At 45.0% G+C, this 17650-nt stretch overlaps 1 protein-coding gene across 2 annotated transcripts in view; it reads right to left on the minus strand.

The window, feature by feature from the left end:
• The window catches only part of LOC146830108 (riboflavin transporter 2-like), a 349232-nt gene that overhangs the window by 259910 nt on the left and 71672 nt on the right, over positions 1–17650 (minus strand). The window lies entirely within an intron of this gene.

Genomic DNA, 17650 nt, shown 5'->3' on the forward strand with positions numbered 1-17650 from the left:
GGTCCGGCAGGTGTTATCTGTCCTTCCTCTATCCTCCTGTTTATATTGCTCCCTCAGATTACCATAAATCTCATTCATTAAATAAAAGAAGTCTGCTATCCCTATCCATGGATAACGATGCCACTGATCAAACAGATACCCCGGCCCAACACTTCGTTGATATTATGAAAGGGGTCCTGCCTATATGGGGCCCTATCCTCACAAGTAAGGAAATCAGAAGGCTGTCTAGGGTGGTGGAGGGAGTAGTCAATACCACGGCCGGAATATTGACTAATATCACTGTTGAGCTTCAGGCGACCCGGCTTGTGACCCTCCAAAATCGACTTGTTTTAGATGTCATACTGGCTGACCGCGGAGGAGCATGCCGGGTGATCGGGAGCTCTTGTTGTGTATATATACCTGACTCCGCCCCTTCGGTCCATTTAGCCATTCAGAAACTACACCGACTAGCATCCGAAATCCATACCGAAACTGGTACCTGGTCTCTGTCAACTTGGTTCTGGGACCTTCTGACCACCTGGGGGTGGAAACTATTCATGGTTCTATTGGGTATTGTGGGTTTCCTTTTTACCTGTTGCATTTGTATCCAGTGCGGCCCTGCCTGTTGTTCCTACTGTGCCACCCAATTCCGCTTTGCACTAACTAAATCCCCACCTACCCAAGCTCATGCCCAAATGACCCAGAAAGAAATTCATGATCTAATGCAGATAGACGAGGGTATCTTTGAAGATTAGTCATACTTGTTTTGTATCTTATTTTTAGCTACACTGTGCTAAAAGGGCCGTTCTGTAGGATCCAAATTTTAGAATATGATTAGCACAGTGTAACTAAAACTAACAGTAAGAAGGCCTTTTCGTGCATCCATTTAGTTAGTACGGCGAAAAGGGCCGAAAACAGAACCGCGGCCATCTTGGCCCTCGGCTCTCTTCGTCTAGAGGAGCTACCATCACGTGGTTCCCTGAGCCCATATTTCCCTTGTTCAGCAGACCTTAGTTTTAGAAGACAGGCTGAATTGTATTTACGACCGAGAAGCAAGGTCACATCTGCTAAAGGGAGTACCAAGCAAATTCCTTCTGAACCTGGGACGAGAAGGGAGTAACCCGGTCGACCTTCTTCTCTTAAAGATAGTAACCTTTTTGTATCATCGAAACTAGATATAGGATGAGCTCATTAGGAGCGCCTAGACTGGCTGGTACTTTTCCACTTATAAGGTTTTGTATGTTGCACTGTAATGTATAAAAGTGTGGTTTTGACGAGGAGCCAGCAGTCTTCCTCGGCGCACCCCTTGGGTGAGGATCGACGAGGCTCCTCTATGTAGAGTTTCCTGTTTGGCCAATAAACGTTTGAACCTTCTACGTTGCCAACTGCTCGTTATTTGACTTACATTGCGGGCCACTGGTAAGTGTGGCCCTTGAGACGAAAACTTGGATACAACACTCTCCCTTTCCTCATCCCTTTTTATCCCTGTTATTTCTACTCTTTTGGCAACCTCTTACCTATCTGATACACACCACACTTCCTTTTTTTCTTTTTCTGATCGTGGTACTTCTTTGTTTTTCTTCTCTTTTATATCTTTATCACCGTATTTGTGGTGGTTGCCTGCTTTAATTTCTCTGCTTCTTACTATTTATTCAGTTTCATATTCATTCAACTTCTATTTTCAGTTTACTTCTCATTCTCTACTCTGTCTTAAATTCCATACTCCTTTCTGGTTATCTTTACTTTATTTCCAGAAATGAATGGTCTTCGTGTTATTTCTTGGAATGTTAAAGGCGTTCGCAACCCTGTTAAAAAACAACGTGTCTTATCTCATTTAGCAAGGTTGAAATGTCATGTTGCACTGTTACAAGAGACCCACCTTAACTCTCAAGATTTGTCTTCGCTGCGTAGACAATGGGTTGAAGAGGCATTCTGCTCTTCAGCAGTAAATAGCAAAAATGGTGTTCTTATTTTGTTTCATAAGTCATTATCTGTTCAGTTGCACAATGAATTCCATGATACTTGTGGTAGGTGGCTATTTTTAGATGTTACTGTTAATAATACACAATTTTCCTTCTGTAATGTTTATGGCCCTAACGGTGTAGATTTATCCTTTCGGAGGGATTTCTCTAAGCTTCTTTCCTCTCATGCAAGTGATAATTTGATTGTGGGTGGTGACTGTAACCAACTAATGGACCCATTTTTAGATCGTAAATCACACACCAGATATGTCCCCAATAAAATGCAAACGTCCTTTTTTAATGCTATCTCCTCTAGAGGTCTTATTGACTCATGGAGACTTTCTCATCCCGATACTTTAGAATTTTCCTTTTTTTCTCCAGTGCACTCTTCACATTCCCGTATAGATTATATTTTTCTCACACAGCATTCATTCCAATTTATGACTAATTCAGAAATAGGCTCAATTCTTATATCTGATCATGCTCCGGTTATTACTGATCTGGACTTTCCCTCACCTACTCCCATCTCTAGGCGGTGGCGCTTCAATAATTCGCTCCTCCTAGATTCACAGTTTGTTGAGCAATTTATATTTTTTGCAAAGGATTTTTTTATAAATAATCTCCATTCTACTTCTCACTTTCACTCTATTTGGGATTCCTTCAAGGCTGCTGCTAGAGGTTTTATTATTTCTTTTGTCTCACGGAAAAGGAAAACAGCTCTATCAAAGTCGGCCCAAATTCTTAAACAAATCAAAGACCTAGAGCATCTCTACTTTACCACTAATTCTTCAGAATCGCTCTCTTCCCTCATCAAAGCAAAAATGCAATATAACAAGCACTCTTGGGACTCTGCGAGTAATAATCTTCTCAATTTTCATTCCAAAATGTATGGGGGACGCAATAAGGCTGGTAAGTCTCTCGCTACTTATCTAAAAATTAAAAAACAAAAATGTAAAATAATAACTATTACTGACTCACATGGGAATCCTCAGTATACTGATGATAAAATCCTCGATTGTTTTGTTCAATATTACTCCACACTTTATACGCCTGAATCTGTTCCCTCGCCTTCTCAAATTGATTCCTTCTTTCAGTCTCTCCCTAGGTCCTCGGATAATTCTGTGGATCTCTCATCACTGGACGTTCCTCTTTCAGAGACAGAACTACTTAATGCTATTACTCTTCTTCCCAAAGATAAAACTCCGGGCCCAGATGGTTTCACGGTTCGTTTTTATCTCCACTTTAAGGATATCCTGTTACCACATTTATTTTCTTTGATCAATTCCTTTGTTGCTCAAGGGAGGTCCCAAGGTTCTTTCACTCAGGCTATGTTATGCTTAATCCCTAAAAAAGATAAAGATCCCCCCCTTTGCAAAAATTATCGACCCATTTCTTTAATTAAAACGGACTGTAAAATTTACGCTAAAGTTTTGGCCTCTCGTATTAATAAAGTTATTCCTGATCTCACCAACATTTATCAATCCGGGTTTGTTAAAGGTAGGTCCATTACTGACAACTCAAGAACTTTCCTTAACATTATTCATTTGGCCTCAAAGATGGACTCACCAATCGCTGCCATTACCTTAGATGCTGAGAAAGCGTTTGACAGAGTCTGCTGGGATTTTATGTTTGGTGCGTTGAGGTGGCATGGCTTTAGTCCTCCCATCATTCATTATGTCAAATTGTTATATTCTGCTCCCTCCACTTCTATTTGGGTTAACGGGTCTCAGTCCTCTTATTTTTCTTTGCAGAGAGGCACAAGACAAGGTTGTCCTCTCTCTCCTCTTCTTTTTATTCTTGCGTTAGAACCCTTTTTGGAAAAAATTCGACGTTCATCAACGTATACTGGTTTCATATTTCAAAACATTGACATTAAGTTTACGGCCTATGCTGATGATATTTTGCTTTATATTTCTAACCCGTCCACTTCTTTACCTTCACTCTTTTCCTTGTTACAAGAATATTCTCTGGTTTCTGGGTATAAACTTAATATAGATAAATCTGAGGTTCTACCACTTAACAAATTTTGCCTTCCTCATATGTTTCAGGGTTCAGGCTTTGAATGGAACTCAGGTAATATTAAATGTTTAGGAATTCTGTATGCTAGCACTATTAGGGATACTGTTAAGCTAAATCAGAAGGATATAGTTAAAAAGCTCTCTTCCCTTATAAAACGTTGGTCCCCCCTTTTCTTATCCTGGTGGGGGAGGCTCGCCACTATTAAAATGATGCTTCTTCCTATTGTCAATTTTTACCTTTCAATGCTTCTAATCTCCCTTCCACTCTATTTTTTTAAAACTATAAACCGTATTTTTACCACCTTTTTATGGAATAAACGTAAGGCGAGGATTTCTCTCTCCCGTCTTCAGCAGTCTAAAGATCTGGGTGGAGTTAATTTCCCCAACATTGTTCGATTTCACTCTGCTTTTACTCTGAAACAGATTTGGCCTTTTCTATCTGACTTGTCTGACCCCCCTCTAACAGCCTGGAGCGCCATAGAACTTGCGCAGCTCTCGCCTTTCTCATTTGTTACGGCTGCCCGGCTGCCTCATCCTCCGCAACGTTTTCTTACTCCTATCTTTAGACACTCTAAGGCACTTGCCCTTTCTGTCTTTCGCTCTTCCCTCTCGCAGTTGGAGTTTCATTCCTCAATCCCAATTTGGTATAACAAATCCGTTAAGATTAATCACAGAGCACTTTTTTGGAAAGAATGGATTGATAAAGGCATTATTACTTTTGATTCCTTACTTAGCAATAATTCCCTGCGCGACTTCTCCGACATTCGTGCCTCTTTTCATCTCTCCAATGCCCACTCCTCCCAATATCCCTTGCTCAAAAACTCTTTAGATCTCTTTATTTCCCAGGGCGCCTCACTCTCTACTACTGACTCAACCATTTTCCCTCTGCCGGATTTCTCTATTCCCCTTAAAGCTGCTGCTATCTACAAGCTACTTTCCTGTTCCCCTGTAGAAAGAACCAAGTCCAAACTTGAACTCTCCTGGGAAACGGATCTAGCCCAAGAGTTTCCCCTTCAAGTTTGGAATTCCTTGTGGTCAAAGTTGCACACTGCTTCACGTTCTGCTAGCACAACACAGACTTTGTATTTTTTTTACAATAAACTTTTTTTTACTCCTTCTGATTTATATAGTTTCAAATTAATTGACTCTAAAAAATGTTGGTCTTGCCCCTCTGACAATAGTGACTTTTTTCATATGTTTTTTCACTGCCCGTTGGTTAAATCCCTTTGGTTCCGTATTTGGTCTAAACTGAACGATATCTTAGCCACTGACCACACTTTTGAGATTGTCCATATCTTTCTGGGTGGTATGGCTCCTATATGGAATGTTTCTACCAATGTACGTAAATTTATAGATTTGTATATAGCCATTTCTCTACAGATAATTACGACCAATTGGAAAGATACCTCCAAGATCTCATATACTGCATGGTGGAATCTATTATGCCACCACCACCGGCTGGATCGTGCTTTTGCCACCACTGTACCTCTTTTGATCAAAAAAGATTTGTTATGGTTGCCATTAACTAATTTTCTCTCTCAAACTGTTCCTTAAATAGCTGTTTTTATTTCATTTTTTTTTGTTCATGTTCTACATACAGCTTCATCTAGTGTATTTATTCATTTACTAGCTTACGGTATTTATATGATGCTTATCCTGTATAATGGTTGCATTTCCCCCTCCCCTCCCCTTCTTCTTTTCTCCTCTCTTCTCTACCCTCCCTGCCCATTAATCAAAATCTTAAAATGCTTTTTCCCTAAGTATATTCCCTACCTTTCTATTGGCATTTTTTCAGACTGTATGATTTCGTTTTTTTTTTCTATTGTTCTATTACATTGCCTTTGTTTTTTCTCTGTACTGATGTTTTACTTGGATTATGATATTTAATAAAGCTTTCTAAACTTAAAAACCCCCAAATATCATTTAAAAATACACTTCCCACAAAATTTCAGTAAGACAAAGCTAGACCGATTAAAAGTGACCTGTCAATCGCTGCACGATCAATCTCAGCCCGTTAAATAGTGTTGTGGGCGGACGGCGTGCAGTGATTAGAGCGCTGACTGCAAACAGCGCGGGGCCCAGGCAAAATGGCCGCCTGGTGCCGAGCAAGCAATGTTAAAAGATTAGAGAGGCAATGGAGTTTAACACACTCCGAAACAATAGCAGCAATTTATCAAATTAGCAGCATAAAAAACTTTAAAAACCCCAAGTATCATTTAAAAATACACTTCCCACAAAATTTCAGTAAGACAAAGCTAGACCAATTAAAAGTGACCTGTCAATCGCTGCACGACCAATCTCAGCCCGTTAAATAGTGTTGTGGGCGGACGGCGTGCAGTGATTAGAGCGCTGACTGCAAACAGCGCGGGGCCCAGGCAAAATGGCCGCCTGGTGCCGAGCAAGCAATGTTAAAAGATTAGAGAGGCAATGGAGTTTAACACACTCCGAAACAATAGCAGCAATTTATCAAATTAGCAGCATAAAAAACTTTAAAAACCCCAAGTATCATTTAAAAATACACTTCCCACAAAATTTCAGTAAGACAAAGCTAGACCAATTAAAAGTGACCTGTCAATCGCTGCACGACCAATCTCAGCCCGTTAAATAGTGTTGTGGGCGGACGGCGTGCAGTGATTAGAGCGCTGACTGCAAACAGCGCGGGGCCCAGGCAAAATGGCCGCCTGGTGCCGAGCAAGCAATGTTAAAAGATTAGAGAGGCAATGGAGTTTAACACACTCCGAAACAATAGCAGCAATTTATCAAATTAGCAGCATAAAAAACTTAAAAAACCCCAAGTATCATTTAAAAATACACTTCCCACAAAATTTCAGTAAGACAAAGGTAGACCGATTAAAAGCAGGTATCCGCTCTGGGTGGTGGAGGGAGAGCTATTACTTGTACTCAGGCCCTGGCTATCCGCTCAAAATGGTGGAGGGAGGGCTGTTAATTGTACTCAGGGCTTGGGTACCTGCTCTGGGTGGTTGGAGGAAGGGCTGTTACTTGTACTCTGACCCTGGTATCTGCTGTGCGTGGTTGGAGGGAGCGCAGTAGCTTGTACTCAGGCCTTGGGTATCCGCTCTGGGTGGTGGGTGGGAGGTTAGATACTCTGATTCATATTTATTTTATTTCCAGTTCCCTAAGGACACTCTGACCCACCTGTCCACTGGCCACATGGCAGAGGATGAGGGGGAAGGGGGGCCAGGCTTGTCACAAGGTTTCCAGCTTGAAAGAAGAGTCTGCAGATTTCAGAGCACTAAGAATTGTTGTTTTAGCCAATATCCAACTGGCCAAACCTTGGTCTTACAAGGCTTTTTCCAAATTTAACAGGAGAGCGTCTGTTAAGTGGGGTTCAGGGCTCCCTGTCAATAAGGGAGTGCAAAGTGCTTGGGTGTAAGACAGGCACAGGAATCCAGATGAAAAGAAAGGTTTCATAATTGCTTTTTGAAAATAACTTTAAATTGGGGCCATAACCGAGTTGATTCCCAAAGGTCCTCAATCGCAGAGGATGTATCTGGAAACGCTGTCGCTTAAATACAGAACCTTGAACACAAAAACGTATGACTGTAGCGCCCAGACACCTCGAGTACCTTTAACCTGGTATTGTGGTGGGTAGAGTGAGTCCGGCCTTTTGGACTAATGACTAACCACGCAAACACAGGTCATCACATTCTTTGCCTTCTTAGCATGTTTATTACCACTCCTGAATTAATCAACATCTCATGTGACCACACAACCCTCATTGTCGGCCAGAGTTGTGCAAGGAGGGGCAGATTCATGCCAGATCTTCAGTTTAATTACAGGCCTTACTACTTTTCGGTATTCACAAAGGTAAGTTACTACTAGTGAAGTTAGACTTTTGGTCTAAGTTTACTTTTCTGAATACCGAAAAGTAGCAAACTTCAACAAAAGTGTAAGTTTACCTTTCTGAATCGGGCCCATCAAACTTGACTCATCGCTCACAATGAACCAGCAGATCAACGCAGTATCCTCGGCCTGCTTCAACACCCTGCGCATGCTTGGAGAAGACATTCAGATGGATCCCATCCGAATTCAGAAAAACAGTCATGCATGCACTCATCAGCAGCACTCTGGACTACGGCAATGCTCTTCATGCTGGAATCAACAAGAAACTCCTTCGCAATCTCGAGACTGTCCAGATCGCCGCAGCCAGACTGATCCTCGACATCCCCCGTCGCAGTCACATCACCCAACACCTCCACAATCTCCACTGGCTTGCAGTCGAAAGAAGAATAACCTTCAAACTCCTCATCCACGCATGCAAGGGCCTTCACAACACCGGACCCGCAAACCTGAACAACCGCCTCTCCTTCCAGGCACCCAAAAGACACCTCAGATCAGGCAATCTCTCTCTGGCCAGCACACCACGTACTAGCAAGACTAGAACGGGAGGAATGTCCTTCTCTTACCTCGCAGCCAAAGCCTGGAACGACCTCCCCCTCCACCTCCGGTCTTCCACATTGCCACAGTTCAGGAAGGACCTCAAGACCTGGCTTTTCGGGTGACCCCAGCAGTCAATGGAGCTGTCCCCACCCCCTCCCAGCGCCTTGAGACCCTCACAACAAGCTATAAACCAAAACAGGGCTTTGGCTCAAAAAACCAGCAGGACTGAGCCCGAAATACTAAAGAACAAAACACATAGTCCTATCTGGATTTGATTAGGATAACACACTATTTTAGAAAAACTTTCATGAATTGAAACACAAAAGATGGGGCTTTAGGAATTGCCTCTTCTTAAAAATGTTTTTTATTTGTTTGTTTTAAGCATTATTTAATTGTGTGATAAAGACAAACATTCCTAGTGCAAACATATATATACACAAAATGAATAACAATCCAATACATTAACCGCACCCTAGACAATTTAAACATTCAATCTTCTACCATACTTGGCCAATCCATTCATACCCAAAACAACTGACTCATACTTGACTGAACTAAAAGGTCCTTAAACAACTACTCCTTATTGAACACAGATAGTTTGTCCGTGTTGGACTTTTTAAGACAGTTAATTTCTTAATAGACACTTTAGACCCAAAGAAAACATCAAGGGCAGGACTTTTTAAATGGAGTGTGTAAAGGACCGACTGGTCAACTGGTCTACGCGTTTCAAACCTCTGACATTATGAGGTTCTCATCAGGACCAATGTAATCGGAAAAATATATGGTCTCAGCCTGCTTTAAATCCAAAGAATGTTTCAATCAGCTGGTGCACGGAATCAACCCCCGGTTCCTGTGTATGGCTTCGTCGGACGGTGGGAACGACGCAAAGAAATCGTTACCAGCCTCTGTTGGTAGAAGCATTTACAGCCCGACCACGAAAAAATCAAAGGAAACATATGCCCGCCATACTCGTTGACCAGCCAAAATCGCAGGCTCCAGGCCTGCGATTTTGGCTGCCCTTGATGCCCTTGATGTTTTCTTTGGGTCTAAAGTGTCTATTAAGAAATTAACTGTCTTAAAAAGTCCAACACGGACAAACTATCTGTGTTCAATAAGGAGTAGTTGTTTAAGGACCTTTTAGTTCAGTCAAGTATGAGTCAGTTGTTTTGGGTATGAATGGATTGGCCAAGTATGGTAGAAGATTGAATGTTTAAATTGTCTAGGGTGCGGTTAATGTATTGGATTGTTATTCATTTTGTGTATATATATGTTTGCACTAGGAATGTTTGTCTTTATCACACAATTAAATAATGCTTAAAACAAACAAATAAAAAACATTTTTAAGAAGAGGCAATTCCTAAAGCCCCATCTTTTGTGTTTCAATTCATGAAAGTTTTTCTAAAATAGTGTGTTATCCTAATCAAATCCAGATAGGACTATGTGTTTTGTTCTTGAGACCCTCACAGGCGGGTAGCTGCGCTTCACCAACCCTGATTGATTGATTGACTAATTGATTGATGGATTGATTGATTGAAGCAGCCAGAACCAGGCTTGGGCACTGAGAACCAACATCAAGGTTGAGCGGCCCCCTTGCAACCATAAAATGCACACAAGATCACTTAAAAACAGTAAAGGAGGAGGAGCGAGCGGCCTGGGGGAGCAGCAAAGATTTTGGTGATACAAGGAAGAGGTTTAATGTGAGGGGCAAGAAAAGGAGGAGTTGTAAAGTGAAAATTAAACACAGAACTTTGGAGAGTGAAGATGAGAAAAATCATTAGCTGCTTTCAAAATAGAAAGCACAGGTAAAATTAACCAAGCTTAAGAAACGCTTTCACAAACCACCTTGGATGATTTTTGCATGTAAATTTAGGAGCAACCCCCCATAAAGCCACATTGTGAAGTGAAAACAGCCACACTGAGTGGGATAAGGCAAAACCTGGCTCCCAGCCCACCACTGCAGACTGCTTAAAACTGCTAACTCGACTTTGTCATTTTAAGCAATGACAAAGCCCAAACTCCCATTCTAATGTAAATAAGTCACCCCGGCAGCAGGCATATCAAGCCCTAAGGTAGAGTGTAACATATTAGTAGAGTAGAACATGTGTTCAACATGTTCTAGCAGCAAAAACCGTCAATTTTTGTTTTTTACTACAAGAGAAACTGGTCACCTCATTGGCAAGTAAAGAGTTACCCCCTGATAATTCAGCTGTGCTAACGTCTGAATGGAACAACCAAAGTTGGTACTTAAAGGTGTCAAACAACTTGTTACACTAAGCACAACTTGATGCCCAAGTCGGAAATTAATGTAACTTGTTGCCACAAGCAACCTTTAGAAAGTTGCCACTCTGTTGTGCAGTTTTCCAGTGGATTTTTACTGAAGCTGTCCACGAGACAGTCTTCTTCCCTCCTAGGGAGATGTGTGAACAACTCCCAGGAAAAGTAACAATGGAGGCCTTCCTCAGGAGAAGGTGCTACCTCCTCCTGGCAGGAAGCCACACAGGATGTAGGCCCAAAGGATGAGCTTCAAAGGGGAAGCTGCAGATTAAGGGCTAGTTACAAGCACACATTGGACAGGCTGCCCTATTGTATAGGTAGACAGAGCGTGAGCAGAGAGGGGAAACCAGTTGCGAAACAGGTTTTCTGTGAGAATGTAGCCCACAGGAAGCTACAAGCCAGGGATGGGCTACCAAGCTCCCTAGACCGGGAGATGGGTTCTGCCATCTTGAGACATGGCCGAATAGAGACTTCTGGGATAGCTAGATGCCACACTACAGAGGAAGTTGTCATCAAGTGGGAAGGATTCCAGTGGCCTACTGGCTAGTGACCGAGAACTCCCCTAAGGGCACTTACTGGGCATAAAATGCCCCTCCCTGGCACCCAGAATTCAGATCTCACTTGACTGCAAGAAGAGGACTGAAGAGGGGTTGCCCTGCTGACCCTGGAACCCGCAAATAAGAAACTGCACGAAAGTAGGACTGCACCCGCTGCTTCTTGGGCTGGCGAAGGAAACAACTGTTCCTGCTATGTCCTGCTTGTGGAAAAGTCATCCGCCACGCCCAGCTAGAAGTACAGGCTCCAAGAGTTAGTTGGCTAACTTCCTGTATGCAGCACAGGGCCACAAAAGCTGAAGAAGCCTGCTGAGGCAAGTTCATACTCCATATTACCAGATCGTTGCTCCTCAGCGCTGTGCAGCCTAAGAGACCAGGACCCAATGCTCAAAAGTTGCACCCAAGTCTGCTGGACCCGGGAAAGTCATCAGGGTGTGGATTGGTTGTCCACAAAGAGAGTTAGTGCCAAAAGAAGGAAACCACTGAGTCTGCTGTGCCGGCGACTGGTAGCACATTGGAGACTGGACTTCTGCTGACCTGGAGAGGACTTCGACCCCTATGGCCAGAATCACCTCACCAGGACAATGGACCGAGGAGTATCCCCAGGAAAGTCCCTATCAACTGCACAGCATTTTCTTCATCTTTGAGTATCTTAAGTATCCCGTATCCCTTGCATCAGGACCACTCCATAGACGTCAATGGCAAGGAGCCACTGATGCTGGATCTGGACTGAAGACTGCTTTTCTTGAGGAGCCAAATGTTTCTTTGGACCTTGCTGGTCCTCTTGACTGGCTCCCTGTCAGAGTTGGTCGTCCAAAGTAACTCTAAATAATAGCAAACCAACTTGCCAAAGCTTTTCTTGAAAATGTTTCTAAGTGTCAAATTTGATGAATTTGCCTGTGCTTATTCACAGCTAGATGAAAAGTCCTTCTTTACTGTTTCTTGTAAAATATATATCTTTGGAACCCTTCAGTGGATCTTTTTCTTTTTGGAGTCCATAAATTAATCAAAATACAAACTATTTCTATAAGTTGGTGTTAGATTTCTTGAGAGTCATGTTCCTTTCTTCTGCAATTGTTTTTGTGCTGGTTTAATGCTTTAACCCCTTCAGCGCGGCGCGGATTTCCGCGCCACGCTGAAGGTTCCGTGCGCGGGCGGGGCCATGACGGAACGGTTCCGTCATGCGCACAGCGCAACCGACGTGCATGACGGAACCGTTCCGTCATGCGCGTCGAACGGGTTAATGTGCTCCTTTATGTAAGCCTTTCTGCTCAGAGCCACAGCTTACTCAATCTGAGCTAAAGTTAAACAAACAAAACCTGATTGATCTTAAAGGGGTTGATATTGTATTACATGCTGAGGTTGCACAACCACACCATATAATACATCTCTTTCCTCACAGACATGGACTGAGATAGACCGCTCCACAGGCCAACACAGCACAATGGCTGACAAAATTATGGACTGAGGTAGACCACCCCTTGCCACCGAAGTACCATCGACTGACCGTATCATTGATTGAGACTGACCTCCCCTTGCTGGCACCATGGCACTCATGACTGATTGCAACACGGTCAGACATTGACCCCTCTCTAAACACCACCGGGGCACCACAGCACCAATCACTGATCATATGAGGCCCTGAGACTGACCCCCAGGGCCACTCCTGGGCCTGAGACAGAGTCCCCTGACCCAGCGTCACCACAGTACTAATGACTGACTACATCAGTGCCTCATACTGATGCCAAGATCAACCCCCTGCTGAAGAAGCCATCCCCAGACCCGACGGACCTCAAGAACTTCAGACCATTCTCTCTCTTCTCCTTCCCAGCCAAGATCATCGAGAAGGCCCTCAAGGCCCAACTCTCCATGTTCATAGAAGTGAGCCACGCCATGGATATCTCCCAATCCAGTTTCCGAAGCAACTGCAGTCATCGCCTCCGCCAATGACATCCGCTCCCTCTTAGACCTTGGTGAGACCGCAGCCCTCATCCTACTTGGCCTATCGGCTGCCTTCGACACAGTCTCCCACCGCACCCTAATCACGAGACACCACAACGCCAGTACCCGCGACAAGGCACTCGACTGGATCCACTCCTTCTTCACCGGCCAGACTCAGCGAGTCTGACTAACCCCGTTCCTCTCAGAACCTACAGAGATCAGCTGTGGGGTGCCCCAGGGCTCCTCCCTGAGCCCTACCCTCTTCAACATCTACATGGCCCCCCTCGCAGCCATCGTCAGAGGCCATGGGCTCAACATCATCCGCTACGCTGACGACACCCAGCTGATCCTCTCCCTCACCAAAGAACCACAACCGCCAGACCCAACTTCCATAGCGGAATGAAGGCCGTTGCCACCTGGATGAATGACAGCTGCCTCAAGCTCAACTCGGACCAGGCAAAGTACTCATCCTGGGACCTTTCCCTTCAGCCTGGGACGACTCTTGGTGGCCAGCCGGTCTGAGACCTCCTTCCACCCTGACGGACCACGCTCGCAACCTCGGCATCATATTGGATTCATCGCTCACAATGAATAACCAAATCAAAGCAGTTTACTCAGCCTACTTCCACAGGCCCCGCCTACTTTGAAACACATTCAGATGGATCCCCACAGAATCCAGAAAGACGGTTACCCATGCACTCTTCACCAGCAGACTCGACTACGGCAATGCACTCTTCGCCGGCGTCACCCAGAAACAGCTCAAGAACCTGCAGAATGTCCAAGAAGCCACAGCCAGAATGGTCCTCGACATCCCCCGCTGCAGCCACATCATGCAACACCTCTGACAACTCCACTGGCTCCCAGTCAACAAGAGAATCAACTTCAAGCTCCTCACACATGCCTACAAAGCTCTCCACGATGAAAGACCAGCATACCTAAACCACCGCCTCGCTTTCCAATTACCCGCCAGATAACTCCACTCCGTCCAACTCACCATAGCCTCCGTCCCCAGGATCCACAAGACCAGAACCGGTGGAAGTTCATTCTCCTACTTTGCCGCCAAGACCTGGAACACCCTGCCCCTCCACCTCAGGCAATCTGTATCGCTGACCCAATTTAATAAGGACCTCAAGACCTGGCTCTTCGAATGATCCTACACCCAGAGAGACCAGCAACCCCCTCAGCACCTTGAGACCCTCATGGGTGAGTAGCTGCGCTTTACAAGCCCCTGATTGATTGATTGAATGATTGAGTGATGGTTCCTCAATGCATCCAGGGGCCTCACTGACCGCACACAGGCGCCACAGACCCACTGACTATCAGGATCTGAGATTGATCTCCCAGAGCCACCACAACAGTCCAGACCCATTACTTCAAGGTTTGAACATAACCTTTGTGTTGGGAAATCGAAACTGGGCGACTTCATCAAGGCCTCTGACTAAATCTCAGGAGCACCAGTGCACCACTATCTGGGCATTGAAACTAGTCAAGAGCCAATATAGCACCACCAGCTAACCTGATCAAAGTATGCGAAGACTCTTGAGCCACCACAGCACCGCTAACTGACCCCATCACAGCATATGAGTTAACGAAGAGCCACCACAGCACCACCAACTAATGTGATCAGAGCACTCAAATAGGTAAAGAGCCACCACGTCACCACCAACTAACCTGATCAGAGCATGCAAAGAACCATGAGCCACTACAGCACACTAACAAACCTGATCAGAGCATGCGAATACCCATGATCCACCATATCACCACCAACTAACCTGATTAGAGCATGTGAAGAACCATGAACAACCACATCACCACTAACTACCCTATTCACAGCATATGAGTAGGCAAAGAGCCACCACAGCACCACCAACTAACGTGATGGGAGCACTCAAATAGGGCTAGAGCCACTACAGCACCACCAACTGTACTCAAAACAGCATACCAAGAGCCAAGAGCAATGACAGCAGCACTAACTGACCCCATAACAGCATACAAATAGGTCAAGAGGTGTCACAGTACCACCAGCATCACCATCACAGCATAAAACTAGACCAACATCCGACACAGAGTCATCCGCCAATGCCATTAGAGCGTAAGAATAGCCCAAGAGCCACCACAGCACCATTCATACCAACAGAGCATATGACTAGATGAAGAGCCACCAAAGCATCACTCACGATAGAGCATATAACTAGACCAACAGCCATCACAGCACCTCTCACACCAACAGAGCCTATGACTAGATGACGGGCCACCACAGCACCACTCACACTAACAGAGCATACAAATAGACCAAGAACCACCACAGCACCAAGAACAACAGAGCATTGGACTAGACCAAGAGTTACAACAGCACCACTCATATCAACAGAGCGTACGACCAGATCAAGGGCCACCACAGCACCACTCACAGAAACAGAGAATACAACTAGACCAAGAGCCACCACAGCAAAACTCTCACCAACAGAACATACAACTAGATCAAGGGCCACCACAGCACCACTCACACCAAGAGAGCATACGACTAGAACATGAGCCACCACAACACTACTCACACTATCACAGCATATGACTAGACCGAGTGCCACCACAGCACCACTCACACTAACAGAGCATACAAATAGACCAAGAACCACCACAGCACCAAGCACAACAGAGCATTGGACTAGACCAAGAGTCACCACAGCACCACTCACACCAACAGAGCATACAACTAGATTAAGAGCAGCCACAGCATCACTCACACCAGCAGAGCATACGACTAGATCAAGAGCCACCACAGCACCACTTACAGCAACAGAGCATACAACTAGACCAAGGGCCACCAAAGCACCACTGACACCATCAGAGCATACAACTAGACCGAGAGCCATCACTCACACCAACAGAGCATACGACTAGATCAAGAGCCAGCAGAGCACCACTCACAACAGAGCATACAACTAGACCAAGAGCCACCAAAGCACCACTGACACCATCAGAGCGTACGACTAGATCGAGAGCCACCACAGAACCACTCATACCACCAGAGCATATTAATAGACCAAGAGTTACCACAGCACCACTCACACCAACAGAGCATACAACTAGATCAAGAGCCAACAGAGCACCACTCACACCAACAGAGCATACAACTAGACCAAGAGCCACCACAGCACCACTCACAACAAAGGAGCATATGACTAGATAAAGAGCCACCACAGCACCACTCACAACATTGCATACGACTAGACCAAGAGCCACCAAAGCACCACTGACGCCATCAGAGCATACGACTTGACCAAGAGAAACCACAGCACCATTCACACCAACAGAGCATATGACCAGACCAAGAGTTACCCAGGCACCACTTACACCAAAAGAGCCTACAACTAGACCAAGAGTCACCAAAGCACCACTCACAGCAGAGCATACGACTTGACCAAGAGAGACAATAGCACCACCCACACAAACAGAGCATACGACTATATCAAGGGCAACCACAGCACCACTCACACCAACAGAGCATACGACTAGACAAAGTGCGACCACAGCACCATTCATACCAACAGAGCATATGACTAGATGAAGAGCCACCAAAGCATCACTCACAATAGAGCATATAACTAGACCAACAGCCATCACAGCACCTCTCACACCAACAGAGCCTATGACTAGATGACTGGCCACCACAGCACCACTCACACTAACAGAGCATACAAATAGACCAAGAACCACCACAGCACCAAGAACAACAGAGCATTGGACTAGACCAAGAGTTACAACAGCACCACTCATATCAACAGAGCATACAACCAGATCAAGGGCCACCACAGCACCACTCACAGAAACAGAGAATACAACTAGACCAAGAGCCACCACAGCAAAACTCTCACCAACAGAACATACAACTAGATCAAGGGCCACCACAGCACCACTCACACCAAGAGAGCATACGACTAGAACATGAGCCACTACAACACTACTCACACTATCACAGCATATGACTAGACCGAGTGCCACCACAGCACCACTCACACTAACAGAGCATACAAATAGACCAAGAACCACCACAGCACCAAGCACAACAGAGCATTGGACTAGACCAAGAGTCACCACAGCACCACTCACACCAACAGAGCATACAACTAGATTAAGAGCAGCCACAGCATCACTCACACCAGCAGAGCATACGACTAGATCAAGAGCCACCACAGCACCACTTAAAGCAACAGAGCATACAACTAGACCAAGGGCCACCAAAGCACCACTGACACCATCAGAGCATACAACTAGACCAAGAGCCATCACTCACACCAACAGAGCATACAACTAGATCAAGAGCCAGCAGAGCACCACTCACAACAGAGCATACAACTAGACCAAGAGCCACCAAAGCACCACTGACACCATCAGAGTGTACGACTAGATCGAGAGCCACCACAGAACCACTCATACCACCAGAGCATATTAATAGACCAAGAGTTACCACAGCACCACTCACACCAACAGAGCATACAACTAGATCAAGAGCCAACAGAGC

The sequence above is a fragment of the Triturus cristatus genome, chromosome 5_1 (genome assembly GCF_964204655.1).
Source record: "Triturus cristatus chromosome 5_1, aTriCri1.1, whole genome shotgun sequence".
NCBI lineage: Eukaryota > Metazoa > Chordata > Amphibia > Caudata > Salamandridae > Triturus > Triturus cristatus.